The sequence below is a fragment of the Gekko japonicus genome, unplaced genomic scaffold, assembly GCF_001447785.1.
Source record: "Gekko japonicus isolate JY-2015 unplaced genomic scaffold, Gekko_japonicus_V1.1 scaffold114, whole genome shotgun sequence".
Taxonomy (NCBI): Eukaryota; Metazoa; Chordata; class Lepidosauria; order Squamata; family Gekkonidae; genus Gekko; species Gekko japonicus.
In genome coordinates, this window is record NW_015173125.1 from 1,628,771 (window position 1) to 1,645,980 (window position 17,210).

The 17,210-nt window shown below is 49.0% G+C and overlaps 1 protein-coding gene across 1 annotated transcript in view; it reads right to left on the minus strand.

Annotated features, from left to right (window-relative positions):
* NCAM1 (neural cell adhesion molecule 1) overlaps positions 1-17,210 on the minus strand; it is a 140,255-nt gene that overhangs the window by 106,859 nt on the left and 16,186 nt on the right. The gene's annotated exons all lie outside the window — the stretch shown is intronic.

Sequence of the window (17,210 nt, forward strand, 5' to 3'; positions counted from 1 at the left end):
ATACCAGGTGCCGTCAGGAGGTCCAGCAGTGGGGCCAGGACATTAGAAGTCCTCCCACTGTTGCCCCCCCCCCAAGCACCAAGAAGACAGAGCATCACTTGCCCCAGAGTCCCTATCTATACCTTGTGGCTAATAGCCACTGATGGACCTCTGCTCCAGATGCTTATCTAATTCCCTCTTGAAGCTGTCCATGCTTGTAGCTGCCACCACCTCCCACAGCAGTGAATTCTATGGGTTAATCACTCTTTGGGTGAAGAAGTACTTCCTTTTATCCATTCTAATGTGACTGCTTAGCAATTTCATTGAGTGCCCATGAGTTCTTGTATTGTGAGAAAGGGAGAAAAGTACTTCTTTCTTTACCTGCTCTATCCCATGCATAATCTTGTAAACCTCAATCATGTCACCCCTCAGTCGTCGTTTCTCCAAGCTCTTTGCCCCAAGCGCTTTAACCCGTCTTCATTGGGAAAGTGTTCCAACCCTTTGATCATTCTAGTTGCCCTTTTCTGCACTTTTTCCAATGCTATAATATCCTTTTTGAGGTTTGGTGACCAGAATTGCACACAGTACTCCAAATGAGGTTGCACCATTGATTTATACAGGGGCATGATGATACTGGCTGATTTGTTTTTAATTCCCTTCCTAATAATCCCCAGCATAGTGTTGGCCTTTTTTTTATTGCAGTTGCACATTGTCTCGACATTTTCATTGAGTTATCTACTACAACTCCAAGATCTCTCTTTTGGTCAGTCTCTGCCAGTTCGGGCCCCATTAATGTGTATTTATAGTTAGGATTTTTGGCTCCAATGTGCATCACTTTACACTTGGCCACATTGAAGCCCATTTGCCATGTTGATGCCCACTCAACCATCCTCGACAGATCCCTCTGGAGTGCCTCACAATCCTCCCTGGTTCTCACCACCCTGAACAACTTCGTGTCATCTGCAAATTTAGCCCCTTCACTGCTTACTCCCAACTCCAAATCATTAATGAACAAGTTAAAAAGCATCGGACCCAGTACTGATCCCTGTGGTACCCCACTGCTTACCACCCTCCACTGAGAAAATGTCCCATTTATACTCACTCTCTGTTTCCTATTAATTAGCCAGTTTTTGATCCATAAGAGGACTTGTCCTTTTATCCCCTCACTATTGAGCTTACTTAGGAGCCTTTGATGAGGAACTTTATCAAAAGTTTTCTGGAAGTCAAGGTAAACAACATCTATTGGGTCCCCCTTGTCCACGTGTTTGTTCAATCACTCAAAAAACACTAACAGATTAGTGAGACAAGATCTTCCCTTACAGAACCCATGCTGAGTCTGCCCCAATAGTTTTTGTTCATCAATGTGCCTACTAATTCTTTCCTTAATAACAGTTTCCACCATCTTACCCGGTATCGATGTCAGACTGACTTGCCTGTAATTTCCTCTTCTTTATCACCCCAGTTTGCAGTCACACCTGTCCTGTTCAGCTAGCTGGCTACGTGGTCATCTATTTATAGGGGAGGCCAAATACACGTGCCGTGTTCTGACGCTCTCTTGGCCACCAGGAATTATCAGCCTATATTTGGCCCAGTAAAAGCAAGCTCTATAATAATCCTGTGAAAGTTGGAGAGAAGCACTGCTGGGTCAGGTAGAGCATAATGCACCACTACCAGCTGGGTGCTGCTACACCGCAGATTTAATAGACTGGTTTAGCAGGCTTTCCCTTCTCCCTTGTGAGGGCCGAGGGGACTAAAGTTCTCGAAAATGAAAATGCCTGGCACTCTCGCCAAACTACAATCCCCAGTATTCTTTGCGGGAAACCAGGGTAATCAAAAGGGGCACAGAGCCAATATTCGTTTGTGGTACAGAAGTGCTCTCAGAGGTATTGCCCGTGAAAGCCACCGTCCTTCAATGAATCTGAGCTAGTACATCACCTGTACTCCAGCAAAGTCAAAAGAAAACTGCTCACCAACAACTTGTTTGTAGGTACTGCTAACCAATGTTCCCTCTAAGCTGTGGAATCTTGTGAGCAGAAATTCTACTGTGTGAGCTGCTGGCATTAAAGTTGTGAGCGAGCCATTTGGCTACTGCATAAATCAGTTTGCCCTGAAGCCATCCCTTCCTGAGCTAAGACAAAAATGTATGAGCCGGAGGCTAAAAAACTGTGAGTTAGCTCACACTAACTCAGCTTAGAGGGAACACTGCTGCTAACTGCACACCTTGAGGACGGCCTTCTCCCACATAAACCCACCTGCTCCCTCCGGTCATCCTTGGAGGCCCTGCTTTGGTTGCCCCCACCCCCCACTATCTGAGGCTAAATGGGTAGCAAACAGGGACGGGACCTTCTCGGTCATGGCACCAAAACTTTGGAACTCCCTTCCCAGACACACTCATCTTTTGTTTTAAATTAAAATGTTTAAAATTAGTAAAGAAGAAATTGTGGCTCCTTTCACACGTCACAAAAATGAGTGCCCCCCCCCAAGCCACTGAGGTTACATCAATCTTGAGGCCATGAGCCCTGAAGGGCTTTATGATCTGCTAATCAACACCTTCTCGTGGTCCCCGGCTCCAGGGACATCCACCTCGCCTGGCCCCTACCTGGTGGGATGAGCTCCCATATGAGATCAGGGCCCTGCGGGACCTTTTACAGTTCCGCAGGGGCTGCAAGACGGAGCTCTTCCGCCAGGCGGGATAAAAGTCAAATAAATAAATAAATTTTGCTCCATATCAAAAGTAATTCTCCATCCGCTCAGGGCTCTGGAAAGGGACAGGGTCCCCCATCTGTTCAACTCCTTTGTTAACAAACCCAAGACAGTAACGGATGGACAACACTTTATCCCCCCCACCCCCCACCCGTGGTGGATACAGCTGTGACCAGAGCCAGGCAAAGCCGTCATCTCCGGATTTCAGCAAGCGAACCAAAGAGATAATTTCCCAGCTTCTCATGCTGTCCAGAGATGAACAACTGCCTTTGTCATACAAGACACAATTCAGCACGCAGTACGACAGCTACCTCAGCTGACCTCTTTTGCCGCAGCAACCAAATGTCTAGACAAACAAGAACGGGGGGGGGGGGGGCCAACCATGGGGATATGAGGTGACGCAGATCTCCCCGCTTCTCTTATCTCTGGGGCCAGAGCGCCATGTGACAGCGCAGCAGGCCTGATACGTAAACAGGGATGGAGGATCAGTTCCACCCCCCCCCCAGCTCCGGACCGATTTGGAAAAGCATTTTGCATACTAAATCGTCTCTCTCTCCTCCACCTTCTAATCCAGCTAATCTCTATCCTTCAGTTTGAAAAGGGCAAGAAAGACTAGATAATGGGTTTGAGCCGAAACAACATCAGAGTTGGACCAGGCAACCTTATTAACAGCGGCGGGTCCTGAGGCTTAGTCAAGCAGGGCAGACACCCAGAGAATAGACAAGAGGCTTAAACACTCAGGCCAGTTCAAAGCAACCCCCTTGCGAGAGAATCCTCCACTGAAACACAACCCTGGAGAGGTGGCTAAGTGTCCCAGCGACCCAGACGGACTCTTGGAGAGCCTCAGGCCCAACGTTCAAGGTTTGGGCCTCGGCCCGGGGGTGGCGGTGGAGGAGCACACTAGGTCGTGTGCGCAGGAACAAATGCTCCTCCACTCAAAATATTCTGCTAGATATCAGGGGAAAGGGATCTATGTCTACACGTCTCCCTGACATGAAAGATTTTTGCATTCAGAGGACACTGTTTCACGGTGGAGTGTTTCATCATAAGAGTGCTTCATATGAAAACAGAAGCAGTCGGATCCAGAGATTTTGCCCATGTAACTGGGTCCCATCCCATCACCCGCAGTTCCCTCCCACCCTGGGAAAACTGATTTCCAGGGGCATGGGACCAATGCTCCCTCTAAGCTGTGGAGTCCGCTGAGCAAAAATTCTGCTTTGTGAGCTCCTGGCATTAAAGTTGTGAGCGAGGGATTTGGCTACAGCATAAATGAGTTTGCTCTGGAACCATCCTTCCTGAGCTATGACAAAAACGTGAGCCGGAGACTAAAGAACTTTGAGCTGGCTCACACTAGCTCAGCTTAGAGGGAGCACTGCATGGGACCTGCGTGGACTTATTGCCCTCCGGCACTGGTGAGCACTTCTTACGAGGAGACACAAGGCGCTGGCTTTTTGAAACCGTCTTCTGCTGTTCCGGCGACAACGACCGTGACCATAATGAATGGGTGGGTATCAGTTTCCAAAGCCGCCCGGTTATGTCTTGGTTCTGCCCCGCCTTCATTTCTCCCAGGCCCAAAATAGCTCTTTATTTTTGCCCCACTTTCTCTTTCCTTGTGCCAGATTTCCCCTGTTAAAATCAATGCATTTTGATGTCATTTTTGTGCCGGTTGCATACAAAGTGTCTGTAAATGGCATGAAAGCAACAAAATGGCTAAAACAGAGACGAACGAAAACCCATGGCCACTCGTGAGATCAAAAAGAAACATAAAGGGCCAGGCAGGCCCTCCCTTGTAGCCATCCCATCTCCACACCACCACCTTAATCCCTTCCATCGTACCTCCTGGCTGATGTGATAGACCACCATGGGAATCTGCTATTGGGTTTCTTCACAGAGCATTGGCTTTTAGCACCCTAGTCAATTACTCAACAGTGGGAATCAGGCCAGGGTGCTAAGCCAACCAAGAACCGGCTACGCCTCTTAAGTGATAGTTATCCCTTAAATAAAATACAGGAAGTTCTCCTCAACCACGAACACAGCTTGCAAATGCGAGCTACATAAAGCGAATGGTCCATGAGCCAGAGACGCTAAAGGTATATTGTAAGCAATGTTCCCTCTAAGCTGTGCAGTCTTGTGAGCAAAAATTCTGCTTTGGGAGCTACAGGCATCAAAGTTGTGAGTGAGCAATTTGGCTACTGCATAAATGAGTTTGCTCTGGAGCCATCCTTCCTGAGCTAAGACAAAAATGTGTGAGCCTGGAGGCTAAAAAACTATGAGCTAGCTCACACTAACTCAGCTTAGAGGGAACACTGATTGCAAGCATGCAGAAAATCAGACAACCCGAACCACAGAAAGTCAGGGGTCATTTCGTAGAAAAGGAGGTGCAGGAGCTCATTAGCATAACTCATTAGCATGACTTATTTGCATGTGCCACACCCCCTGACATCACCGGAAGTGTGTCAGAAGGCAACACCCACCGCTCAGGCTCCACTGGACTGTTTTGGATTGCTAGCTATTGGGGGGGGGGGGGGGCGGGATCTGTCCTTGCAGAGGAGGGAGAGCTTGTACCTGAATAAAACTTGGTCTTAAAGGTGCCACTGGACTGTTTTGGATTGCTGGACCAGGGGGCGGGGCTTGTTGCATGTGCCCCCCCCCTGGGCTCCTTACTGCCGGAGCTCTGCTCCTGTGCGCTCCCACAGGAAATGACCCCTGCAGAAAGTAAACATCTTCTGGAAGGGAACTCCATCTTCATCTGCCACCAAAAGATTGGTTGGGTTTTCTGGAAAGTGTTCCAACCCTTTTATCATTCGAGTTGCCCCTTTCTGCACTTTTTCCAAAGCTATAATATCCTTTTTAAGGTGTGGTGACCAGAACTGCACACAGTATTCCAAATGAGGTCTCACCATTGATTTATATAGGGGCATTATGATATTGGCTGATCTGTTTTCAATACCCTTCCTAATAATCCCCAGCATAGCATTGGCCTTTCAAGAACAGCTCTGACAGAACTATGGCTTGCCCAAGGTCATCCAGCAGCTGCAAGTGGAGGAGTGGGGAATCAAACCTGGTTTTCCCAGAGTCCACGCACTTAACTGCTACACCAAACTGGTGTATGAACATGCATTGAATAAACATGCATTGAAATAAGCATCTCCTGACCAAGGTGTTGAGATCTTTTCAGACTACAGAATCACAGGAATGACAAGAAGCGATGCTGAGGGAAGTGAAGAGGGGGCACTTATAATTCGGTAGAGTGATTTCTATTAACTACAGAGGAGAGGTGAAAAAACTGAGAGAGAGAAAAGGCGTTTAAACTGGTGCAGACAATAAACGTGTTCCTGATTATGAGTAACAAATTTAACAAAAAAATTTAAGACAACCCCAAATGAATATTTTGCAGATACACAGACAGTTGATTAAACCCATGAGTGATTTCCCAACATGGAAAAGGCAGGCAGGTTTTAAGAGGTAAGAAGAGCTCAGGCTCAGAGCAGAAATGTTGGGGGGGGGGGAGATCTTGAAGGAAGAGAAGTATGGCAAGGGGGATATTCAGAGAGCAAGAGAAAGAGGGAGAACTTGGAGGACCATTGGAAATCAGTCAGAAATTAGGAAGGAGGCTTGCTTGGGAAAACATGGTGGGGTGGGGTGTGTGGAGACAGCAGACAGGGTAATATAATGAGCAGGGGTAATTTCGTAGAAAAAGAGGTGCAGGAGCTCATTAGCATAACTCATTTGCATATGCCACACCCCCTGACATCACCGGAAGTGTGTCAGAAGGCAACACCCACCGCTCAGGCTCCACTGGACTGTTTTGGATTGCTAGCTATTGGGGGGGACGGATGGACATGCATCTCTCCTTGCAAAGGAGGGAGAGCTTGTACCTGAATAAAACTTGGTCTTAAAGGTGCCACTGGACGTTTTGAATAGCTAGCTATGGGGGTGTGTGTGCAGATCTGTCCTCGCAGAGGAGGGAGACTATGTACCTGAAGGCGGGGGCGGGGGGGGGGAGCAGGATATATGAGGGGTGATAATGATAACCCTCTTCAAGTACTTGAAGGGCTGTCATACAGAGGATGGTGCAGAGTTGCTTTCTGTTGCCGCAGAAGGTCGGACCAGAACCAATGGGTTGAAATGTAGGCAGCCCCACCCATAGAATCAATGTGGCCTTAGTTAGGGTTCAATGTGACTAGCACCCCACATGTAAACCGCCCAGAGACCCCCACGGGGGTTAGGGCGGTATATCAAATCGAATAAATAAATAAATAAATAAATAATGCTCTCTACATGGGGCTGTCCTTGCCCCAAATCCAGAAGATACAAATTGCGCAAAATGTCGCAGCTAGGCTTCTGATGGGCCTCCCTACGCGGGAGCACATCCAGCCTGTGCTGAAAGCACTGCACTGGCTGCCGATAGCATACCAAATTCACTTGAAGGTGCTGGTACTTGCCTTTAAAGCCCTTTATGGTCAGGGGCCCACATACATGTATGTTTTAATGCAGTTTTAATTGTATTGAATTTTATATTGCTGGACTGTATTTATATTCTTGGAACCCGCCCCGAGCCCGTCAAAGGAAGGGTGGGATATAAATCCAAATAAACATAAATCAAACGAGTTTTCAGCTAAACATGAGGAAGAACTTCCTGACAGTTAGAGTGGTTCCTCGGTGGAACAGGTTTCCTCGGGAGGTGGTGGGCTCTCCTTCTTTGGAGGCTTTCAAATGGAGGCTAGATGGCCATCTGACAACAATACGGAGAACAAGAAAAACTGTGAAAAAGTGACGCTTAATATATGTCTTTAAAGAATCATTAAAAAGTGAACAAATGTAATATACATAATCATAGAAAAATATATTGACGGTGATCTCCGGAATGTCTTGCCGTTTCGAAGGAAGATTTTCTTCTGAACAAAGATGTGGGACAAAAAAATGTCTCTCAGAGATTCATATCCTCTGGTGACGTCTCACAATTATCAAGGAAGATTTTCAATGTTCATAACAGCTGTAATGTGTAGTAGAACCCGCCACGGGCTAAGATGATTGTAATGCTTATTAACAGGAAAAAAAGCTGTGTCGAAAAATATCTAAACTATGTCAAATAAATCCCACCAATTTATATATAAAGAAAACTTCTCCGTGTATTTATTAAAATATTTTTCTAAATTAATACATACAGATTCCCACAATACAAGGCTTGATGTAAGCATATAGTATACACACCGTAACAGTAATTTATCCATGGCGTTCACTCAGGATATGCTTCATAAAAAGATTAGAAGACTAGAAGATCAGAATCCAGTGTGACTGAAGGTTCAAATCATTTCCTCTCGTGACGGTTAACTGCGAAGTATCACATTCCACCCCAGCTTCCTCGAAGGGAGGTCCACACTCAGCCTGCAATTCTCAAATATTATTCATATAGCACCACCATTTTCAAAGAAATGCTGATCATCACTTTCAGGTTAGGAAGCAATTTTTCTCCAGGCCAGTTTATCTGGGGATCCTGGAGGCTTTCTGTCATCTTCTGGGCATGGAACAGGGTTCACTGGGGGAGTCGGGGAGAGGTATTCATGAATTTCCTGCATTGTGCAGAGGGTTGGACTAGATGACCCTGGAGGTCCCTTCCAACTCTATGATTCACAGGGTACGGGGCAGCTCATTGCCTGATTGCCCATGGACAACAGCTTGGTGGTGAAGACAGTCCTTGGGGAAAGATGACGACTCCTTCTGCCAGTCTAAAAGTGTTCACACTTCATTTCGGCATCCTTCACACTTGGGTTTGGCATCTCGTGATGGATGAGGAGGTTCAACGATTACCTTGCCAGGAACAGCGCTGGGTATTCAGCTCCTCAGAGACAGGAGAGGGCTCTCTTCCAGGATGGTCGCTCAACTATCTTATCTGAGGGTTAGGCACTGTTTTGTAAAACGTGTTTAGTTTGCTAGTTGTCACTCAAGAGCTGCTCACCTTGTAATTCTGGACCTTGGGATGATCTCATGGAGGTCAAAGACAAATCGAACAAATAAATAATAAATAAATAAGTCCCTGGCTAGGTTGGGTCGCTTAGTTTATCAGGGGAGCCTCACTAGCTCATCTGAGGTGGCCTTTCATTCCACTGTATCTCCTCCGAGGGTCGATCAAAGGTCCCTGGACTTCCTAAAACGGGGGTCTCGTCTTTACCCTTCTCATTTTGCAAGGCTCTGGGTTTAGAGGGCTTCTGGGGGTGATGCACAGGAAAGGAGTGTTATTGTGTCGTGAACACCATTTCACTGTTGTCCCACCACTGCTTGCTAAAAGGGACCCGCCCATTGTATGGACCCGGAAGCCTGCCTTACCAAAGCAAGAGAGGAATGCATCTCAAACAGGAGGGATGAAATCTGCAATGGCCGTCGGGTGAGGAAGGGTTTGATCCAGTCAAGTCCTTTCATAGTTTGTGAGCTGACTCGAGGAAAGGAAAGCGAATAATGACAAGTGGAGGATTGAAATACAATGTGGGAATGTTTCCATGAGAGCTCCTGAGCCTAGCAGCGTCCCAGTGAAAAGGAGGGGTTGTGTATGGACCGTGCAGTGCCTCTCAGACAGACCCGTTTAGCCAGGTTGTCGTGCCGCTCTGCCTGCCTTTATTGGGAGAACAATTAAGGATGAACTCTCCCAGGCGGCAAATCGCTGGCGTGGGTTTGCATTAATAATGCAAGGGGAAGTGGCTGCCTCTGGCTCTGTGCAAGACCCTTCCTTTCCTCCCCGATTCACCTCTTTCACTGGCATTTCCGCGCTCGATTGGGACACCCAGCAGAGGGGCCCGGATTCTGACGCGAGGGCAGGGCTTGCAAAAGGAAGCTCCATTTCCAGGGAAACTGCCACCACACGGTGCTGATGAAGTCAACATATAAGCATGTAACTCTGGGAGATCCGAGTGGGCCGTGTGGTTGTAAACGGCCGCGGGCTGGACGTGCCCCTGGAAGAAGCCATTCGATCGGGCTCCAAGAATCCTTCCCAAAGGTTTTCACACTGTAAGTTGCCAACGCTTCCTTGTTTCCCAGGTAACATAAGCAAAGCCTGATGGGACCAATGCACAAGAACGACAACGCCCGTGCTCAGTGCCTGTCGCTTTCCAAGTCTTGCACGCGGGATGTTCCTAGTGGAGCGTGTCCAACAGTCTGTCCACTCCCAGCCCAGTGTAGCTCCCAGTCCCAGATCCCGTGGGTTCCAAGGAGAGGGGTTGCTGCTTCTGTCTCCCTCCAACAGGCAGCTGAAACACAATTAGCTTAGTATCTCAACAAAAGGAATAAACCCAGGCTCCTCTGTGAGTCGGGGAAGGATTCTTCTACCTTCCCTGCTCAGCCAGGCACAGCAGGGTCCACCGTGCTGAGCTAATAACAGCCAACAGTAGGTGGCAAGGAAAAGACGTTAATAACAGATTAGAGGCAGCACAAACCAATCGGGCTCGCCGAGACCAAGATGATATAAAACACCGAAGCTCTTCTTCCACGGAAGCTCCCTTTGTCTTGTAGAGCAAAAAGAACAACTTTGGTCAGAGGCGCTCTGGCAGAGGAGGAGCGGCTCAAAGGTTGCCGGGCCTCCTCCGTTCTTGGGGGGGGGGGGGGGGGACAACAGCTCTTCCGCGTTGGCTGGACAAATCCACCGTCAGCCACCAGAGGGTGCCAAAAGACCAAAGGACGGCACCGTCCCTGCCTTCCTCCCCACAAGAGGCTTGGAAGGTCCGCACTGGTGGACATCTTGTACCCGCAGCTGCTGCAGTCACCCCCCTCAAAGGGTTCACTCAAAATATTCAAGGAAATCGCACCACAACCCAAAAGCAAAACACACATTAGATGTGCATCCCCTGGACTTGCGGAGGCGGTTTCTAGGTCACAGTCTGAAAAACTGCTTCCCATCCGGCATAAAGCCATTGTTCCTTGCCCTATCCAAGACGAACGTGTTCCTTTCCTCCTCCTCCTCCTCCTCCTGCTGTCATGTTTGTATCTATCGCGTGTGTGTGTGCTCGTAACCTGTTATCCCCTCCCCCCAACAGACACGATCCCTCCAGAATCCTAATTTCTGTTTTCCATTGAAACGAAGGAGCAGAGGGTGGGGGCGGAGCGCCCTCCGCAACATTCTGCACATTTGTTTATTAGAGCAGAGCTTCACTAGTAAAACAGGCTGTTCAGACAAGCAAGCTGCAGACTCCCCCTCTCTGCGCCGGCAGGGCAGGCTGCTTCTTACGCAAATGGACCCGTTCCAGGGCAGTGAAGAGATGAAGCTGCCTGCGCTTGGGTGGAATACAGGCCGGGAAGCCGAGATATGGACCAAAACCTGACAGGGTGTTATTTCTGCAGCGCTTCCCAAGGGTGGTCTGCGTATTTAGCCTTGCTGCAAAAAGGAGGCCCCGAATGACTTGTGCTGCCTCTCCCTCTCCTGGCTTTCTTTCGTCATTCTCAGGGCATCGGACACGAGACACGGCTGCTCCTGGGTCCCGCCTCTTCGTCACACTCTAGCGTGAACAAATGAGCCCCAAGCATGATTTTGTATCCACCGAAATCCCATAGCACAAAGACGTGGGAGACACAATCACCAAGTGGGACGCACGACTAAGGGACATGGAAGACTGGCTTCAGCTCCATAGCAGAACCTTCTACGACCCTCCATACATCCGCTTGATATCTGAGCTGCTGAAATCACAGCCGGTCCGTAGAGGGGGAAATGCAGCACGGATATAGAGGGCCAGAAATTCCATTAAAGTCCACCTGGGAGTTTCCTGCTGCCCATCAACCGGCAGCCTCGGTTGCCAAGGTGACGGGCACACGGCTGCAGGCTTTGGTTCAACACAAACTAGGGCCCTAAATTCCCCAGCCATTTGGAGTGGCTGATGTCAGTCACCTGAACATAATTTCACGCAAGGAGGAGGAGGCAGCAGCATTAGCAACAGAGCCAGCGGGAAATGAGTTTTCCACTGGTCGATGTCTCCCATGTCAGCGATGCAAGATGCCTTTCTTCTTGCGCCTGTCCTTTCCTCTCTCCCTCACTCCCTCACTGCGGGAATGGATATTCCAACCAATAACAAGCTTGCATTGAGTGCTTTTTAAGAATGAACACATGAGGCTGCCTTATACTGATACTGGTATATGAAGGTCAGTCTTGTCTACTCTGACTGGTAGCGGCTCTCCAGGGTCTCTCAGGTAGAGGCCTCTGACACTTCCAACTGGAGATGCCGGGGACTGAACCTGGGACCTTCTGTGCGCTAAGCAGATGCTCTACCATTGTGCCATGGCTCCTCCCTGAATGGAGTTGTTTCCTACCACAAACACCAGCAGTGTCATTTTAGGTCGTTATATAACTACAGTACACCTGGTCTCACAGACTTCTTTACCTGGATGTCTAAATCTCCAGCAAATGTCCCCCAGGGGTACAAAATGGCACCGTGCTGGTGAGAAACACACACATTTACAAGAACGAAAGTGCAAGGGCAGACGCCAAGACCCACATGACCTGCAAAGTGCATTGAGGCCAACCAGCATGCTGAGGAGAGCCAAGCCCTTCTGCAGGAATGGATCTCCTCTCCAGCCTGAATGCATCCTCAGAACCCTGCTAACATCAAAACTCTACTTCTGGGTTTTGACTTCAGCCAAGCCTAACCCGAGTGGGCCACTGTTCCTTCACATTAAGCGATGAATCCAGATTTCAAGATGCTGTAGTCCCACAGTGCAGAGCATTGGTCAGGCCACACCTGGAGTACTGTGTGCAGTTCTGGAGGCCTCACTTTAAAAGGGATGTGAACAGAATGGAGCGGGTGCAGAAGAGAATGACAAGGATGATCAAGGGCCTGGAGGCCAAACCCTACGAGGAAAGGCTGAGGGACTTGGGAATGTTCCGTCTGGAGGATGGCTCTCCTTAAGTATTTGAAAGGCTGCCACTTAGAGGAAGACAGGGAGCTGTTCCTGTTGGCAGCAGAGCATAGGATACTCGTAAGAATGGGTTTAAATTACGAGTGGAAAGGTACTGGCTGGATATTAGGGGGGAAATGTACAGTAAGAGAAGCTCAGCAGTGGAATGGGCTGCCTCGGGAGGTGGTGAGCTCCTTCTCACTAGCAGTCGCCATGCAGCAGCTGGATGAACACTTGTCAGGGATGCTCTAGGCCAGTGAAGGTGAACCTTTTAGGGACCGAGTGCACAAGCTGCAACCCAAAACCCACTTATTTATCGCAAAGTGCCAACACGGCAATTTAACCTGAATACTGAGGTTTTACTTTAGGAAAAAAACAACCCATACATTAACTTAAGATGATCCAAACAAAGTAAGGAAAGCAATCCCAAATGCTTTCATTTACTTAAAATTATTTCGCCCTGGCTGGGGCGATGGCACGCGTGCCCACAGAGAGGGCTCTGAGTGCCACCTCTGGCACCCATGCCATAGGTTCGCCACCACTGCTCTAGGCTGATCCTACATTGAACAAGAGGTTGGGCTAGATGGCTTCTATGACCCCTTGCAACTCTATGATTCCTTCCATTTTTTACTAGACGTGTGGCAAGGCATCAGCGCCTAATTTCCAGCAGCACAGAAGACTGAAGTTGTGGGCCCTGCTGCCATAAAAGAACATGCTGCAATGACTTGCAGTGCACCAGAGCGACCAGCTTGGGAGAAAACCGCACATTTTTGCTTTGGATATGTCATTCATCCCACAGCGGCATCCCTCCTGACGGCAACATCCAAATTACCCCTGGGCACGCTGCCCCCTAAGAACCGATTCTTTAATAAGAAAGCTAATTTAGTCCCTCTCAAGAGAATGTGGCACAAACTTTTCTCTTTGAGGTTTGCTGACTCTAGAAATACATTTTTAGCACGGGCGGAGAACGAGAGAGGCCATAAGCATCCTACCGGGTCATTTCAATCCATTAAAATTCCAGCGGTCTACCACAAGACAGAACCAGCTAATCACACATCCAGAAGCCAAGGATTACTTTAAGACAAACGGCTGGAACACAGTGGGCCTGATCCACCGGGAACTTCTGCACCCATCACGGCTGAAATTAACCCAAGCTGTGCAAGGGTGGACGTGTATCCATGTGCAATCCCTCATCACGTCAAGCGGAGCTTACTCACGAGAGAACATTATTGCCGCTGTTTGGTTTCCTTGAGGTTTGGGGCTGTTCTTACGAGGACACGGAGAAAGCAATCCTCTTGTCCCATGGGTCATTGAGCGGTTTTGCCACAAGTCTCCAAACAAGGCAAATGACGCTCATTTTGCGACCGACAGTAATGCATCCCAGGAAGCCACAACAAACAGCAGTCAGGCACAGTTGCTTTGGGCAGGGAGGGAACCCTCCAGGCAGCGGTAGGACTCTTCCCAATGCAAGCAGGCCGCTTTACTGATGTGGATTTCTTGGGATAGCTCGGAGCTTTGGGTTAAATATAGACAGCGCCTAACAGGACACGCAGCTTAGGAGGAATGGCTGGAGCAACCCAGCCTTCACAAGGAAAGCAATTTGGCTCCGTGCGGCTCGGCATGGTCTGCTCCGAGGCACCTTCTGCGCCCCAGGGGGTCTCAGATATCCCTGAAGTGTTGCTCAGACCTCCGGAATTATTACGATCTCTTTTGAAGAAGATAAGGAGCAGAGATTGCCTCTCCCTCGCCCGTCCTCCGCGGCTCTCTGTCTGAAAAGACAAAGAGTGGCTCGGATGGGAAGCTCATGAATATTCACGAGGCGGCTCCTTCGTGGCGCCTGTTCTCCCTCGAAGAGAGCCCTGCCTGCCTGCCTGCCAGGTGACGACTCACATTTTACACTTCTCCCGTCTGCGGCAATAAAAAAAAACACGACTCCCCCTCCGCAAGGCTCTTCCTCGCCTCAGAATCCCTAAGCGAAAGTGTTAGCTTCGAGCTTCCACCGCATGCACTAAGGTTGCCATCGTAACCTAAAGGTGGGGAGGCGATATTCATGAGCAAGGAGGCTGGCTCTGGGAATGACATTATCCTTCCCTTGCAGTGGATAGATCCCATCCAAGATGGCCGCTTGCGCGTCTCCGCACTGGTGTCAACTGAGAGGTCTCCTTGCTTCTATACTGCACCTGCCCCGGTGGCACACTGGAGTGAAAGCTCCCAGATCCACGGCTTGAACTGGGCAAGATGGCACGGGATATCCACAGATATTCCAGCTGCTTAGGGAATGCAGCTGTCAAAGACAGAACCTTTGCAATCCAGCACCTGAGAGAAGGGACTGCGTCAGCTGAGGCTGGGGTCAGAACCCTGCCTATGTCCTGTGGACAGAAACGATGGGTGGGAAGAGAAAGGATTGGAAAGTCAACTAAGATTTGTGTGTGTGTGTGTGAATGTGTAAAGTGTCATCAAGTTGCAGCCAATTTATGGCAATCTCTCATGGAATTTTTGAGGCAAGAGACAAACAGAGGTGATTTGCTTTCGATGGCCTCTACGTAGCAACCCTGGACTTCCTTGGTGGTCTCCCATCCAAATACCAACCAGGGCCGACCCTGCTTAGCTTCCAAGATCTGGCAAGATCAGGCTAGCCTGGGCTATCCAGCTCAAGGCAAGAGACATTCAGAGGTGCTTTGTCATTGCCATGGCCTCTACGTAGCAACCCTGGACTTTCTTGGTGGTCTCCCATCCAAATACCAACCAGGGCCGACCCTGCTTAGCTTCCCAGAAGTGATGAAATTGGCCTAGCCTGGGCCATCTAGGTCAGGGAAACCAAGACAGAGGTCCTAAAAAGTAGAGAACCAAACCAAATACATCAGGGTCACAGACTGGATTCAACTCTGTTGTGTCTAACGGCATTTTGCATTCTAGAGCAATTCCCCAGAGAACGCCTGTCATTGAGACCCACCTCCTTCCAAGGCAGTGGAACATCCTGCATCCGGAAGACTTATTATTTTTTTTACAAAAAGCGTGCTCAGCTTGGGTTCGTTTACACAGTTAACTGCACGCCAGCGTTCCCTCTAAGCTGAGTTAGTTTGAGCTAGCTCACAGTTTTTTTAGCCTCCGGCTCGCACATTCTTGTCTTCGCTCAGGAAGGCGGGCTCCAGAGAACAAGCTAATTGATGCAGCAGCCAAATCGCTTGCTCACAACTTTAATGCCAGTAGCTCACAAAGCAGAATTTCTGCTCACAAGACTCCACAGCTTAGAGGGAACATTGCTGCACACTACGCCATTCTGAAGCCCACAGAGAGCACACATGCCTACCAAGCAATGGGCACCCAATCTTGCAGGGGGGAATGGCTGCACAATGCTTTGAGTGCCAGGCATCACCACAAGATAAAATGGGCATGATAACTAGACAGACACAAAAGGCATAGTGACTTTTCTGTACGTTTTGCCAAGCTGACTCAGCCTTGTAAATACTCAGGCATCCAAGAAGACCACTAACCAGCACAAGGCCCGTTATGACTCCAACATTTGTGGAGGCACTCACAACACTCTGGCACTAAAACCACGGAACACTTACACACACACACACACACACATCTGGGAAGCAGCGCGCACCCGTCCCTGATCTGTCTCTTCCGGCCGAAGATGCGGAGTTAAAATAAACCTGCAAAGCACTACTACCTACCGAAAAATCCACAGCACGGGCGGCCGTGTGATCGCCAACGTGCCTGTCTCCCGCAGCATGCGAGGCCCTCTGCTGAACTGCGCAGGCGCACACATGCGCAGCTGACTCGCCTCGCTCTCCTGTCCGTGGCTTCCCCCTCACATCTGATCACACTGGGGAGCATATGCGCGGCGGCTCGGGGGATCTGTCCGATCCAGCTGCCGCGCTTCTCTTTTGCTGTGGCTCTAAAAAGCCGCACTTCCGCCCCGGCTTTTCCTGCGGTGTGACCGGGGCCCTTGGTTTGCAACCACGGCTGCGTGTCACAGTGGCCACACCACTGTGGCATGAGCGGCATGCAGTAAATAAGCACAAGTTCCATTTTAGTCATTTTCGAAGCCGCATAGCCAAAAGCGAAGCATATTACTTGATCCTTTTCCTATGCCCAACCAGACACCCCAGGGGGGGGCCAAGCTTCAACTCCTGGAACTGCAGCTTCTCATCTCCAATTGCAACGAATGGGCAAAGTCATGCAAATAGAAATCTCTGGCAACTGGATCAAAAGCCATGGTGGCAGATCCCACCCCTGTCCTACTATTTCACTCAGCAAACTCTATTTTGTTTGTTAAAATATTTATACACCGTCTTTCCTTTTGGTTCAAGTGCAAAGCCTCCCTCCAATTTAAGCAGACTTCCTTCAAAGTAAGTCACTCCCCCACTGGAGGAAGGGCTACTTAGGTTGAACGAAGGATGGTAGAAGCCACCCACTATCGGTGGTTTCACTGGTGATAAATCTTCTTCTCAACTGGAGGGCATAGTCCACCATTTGAAAAACCTGAAAAGGAGTCTGGGACCACAGACACAAGAGCAGGCCAACTTCTATCAACAACAAAAAGCATGAAGTGCCGTTTGATTTACATAGAATTCCTTTTGAACTATTTTATTTGGCTTCTCTATATCAATGAAAACAACAGGAACTCTCAGAAAACAATTTCTGGA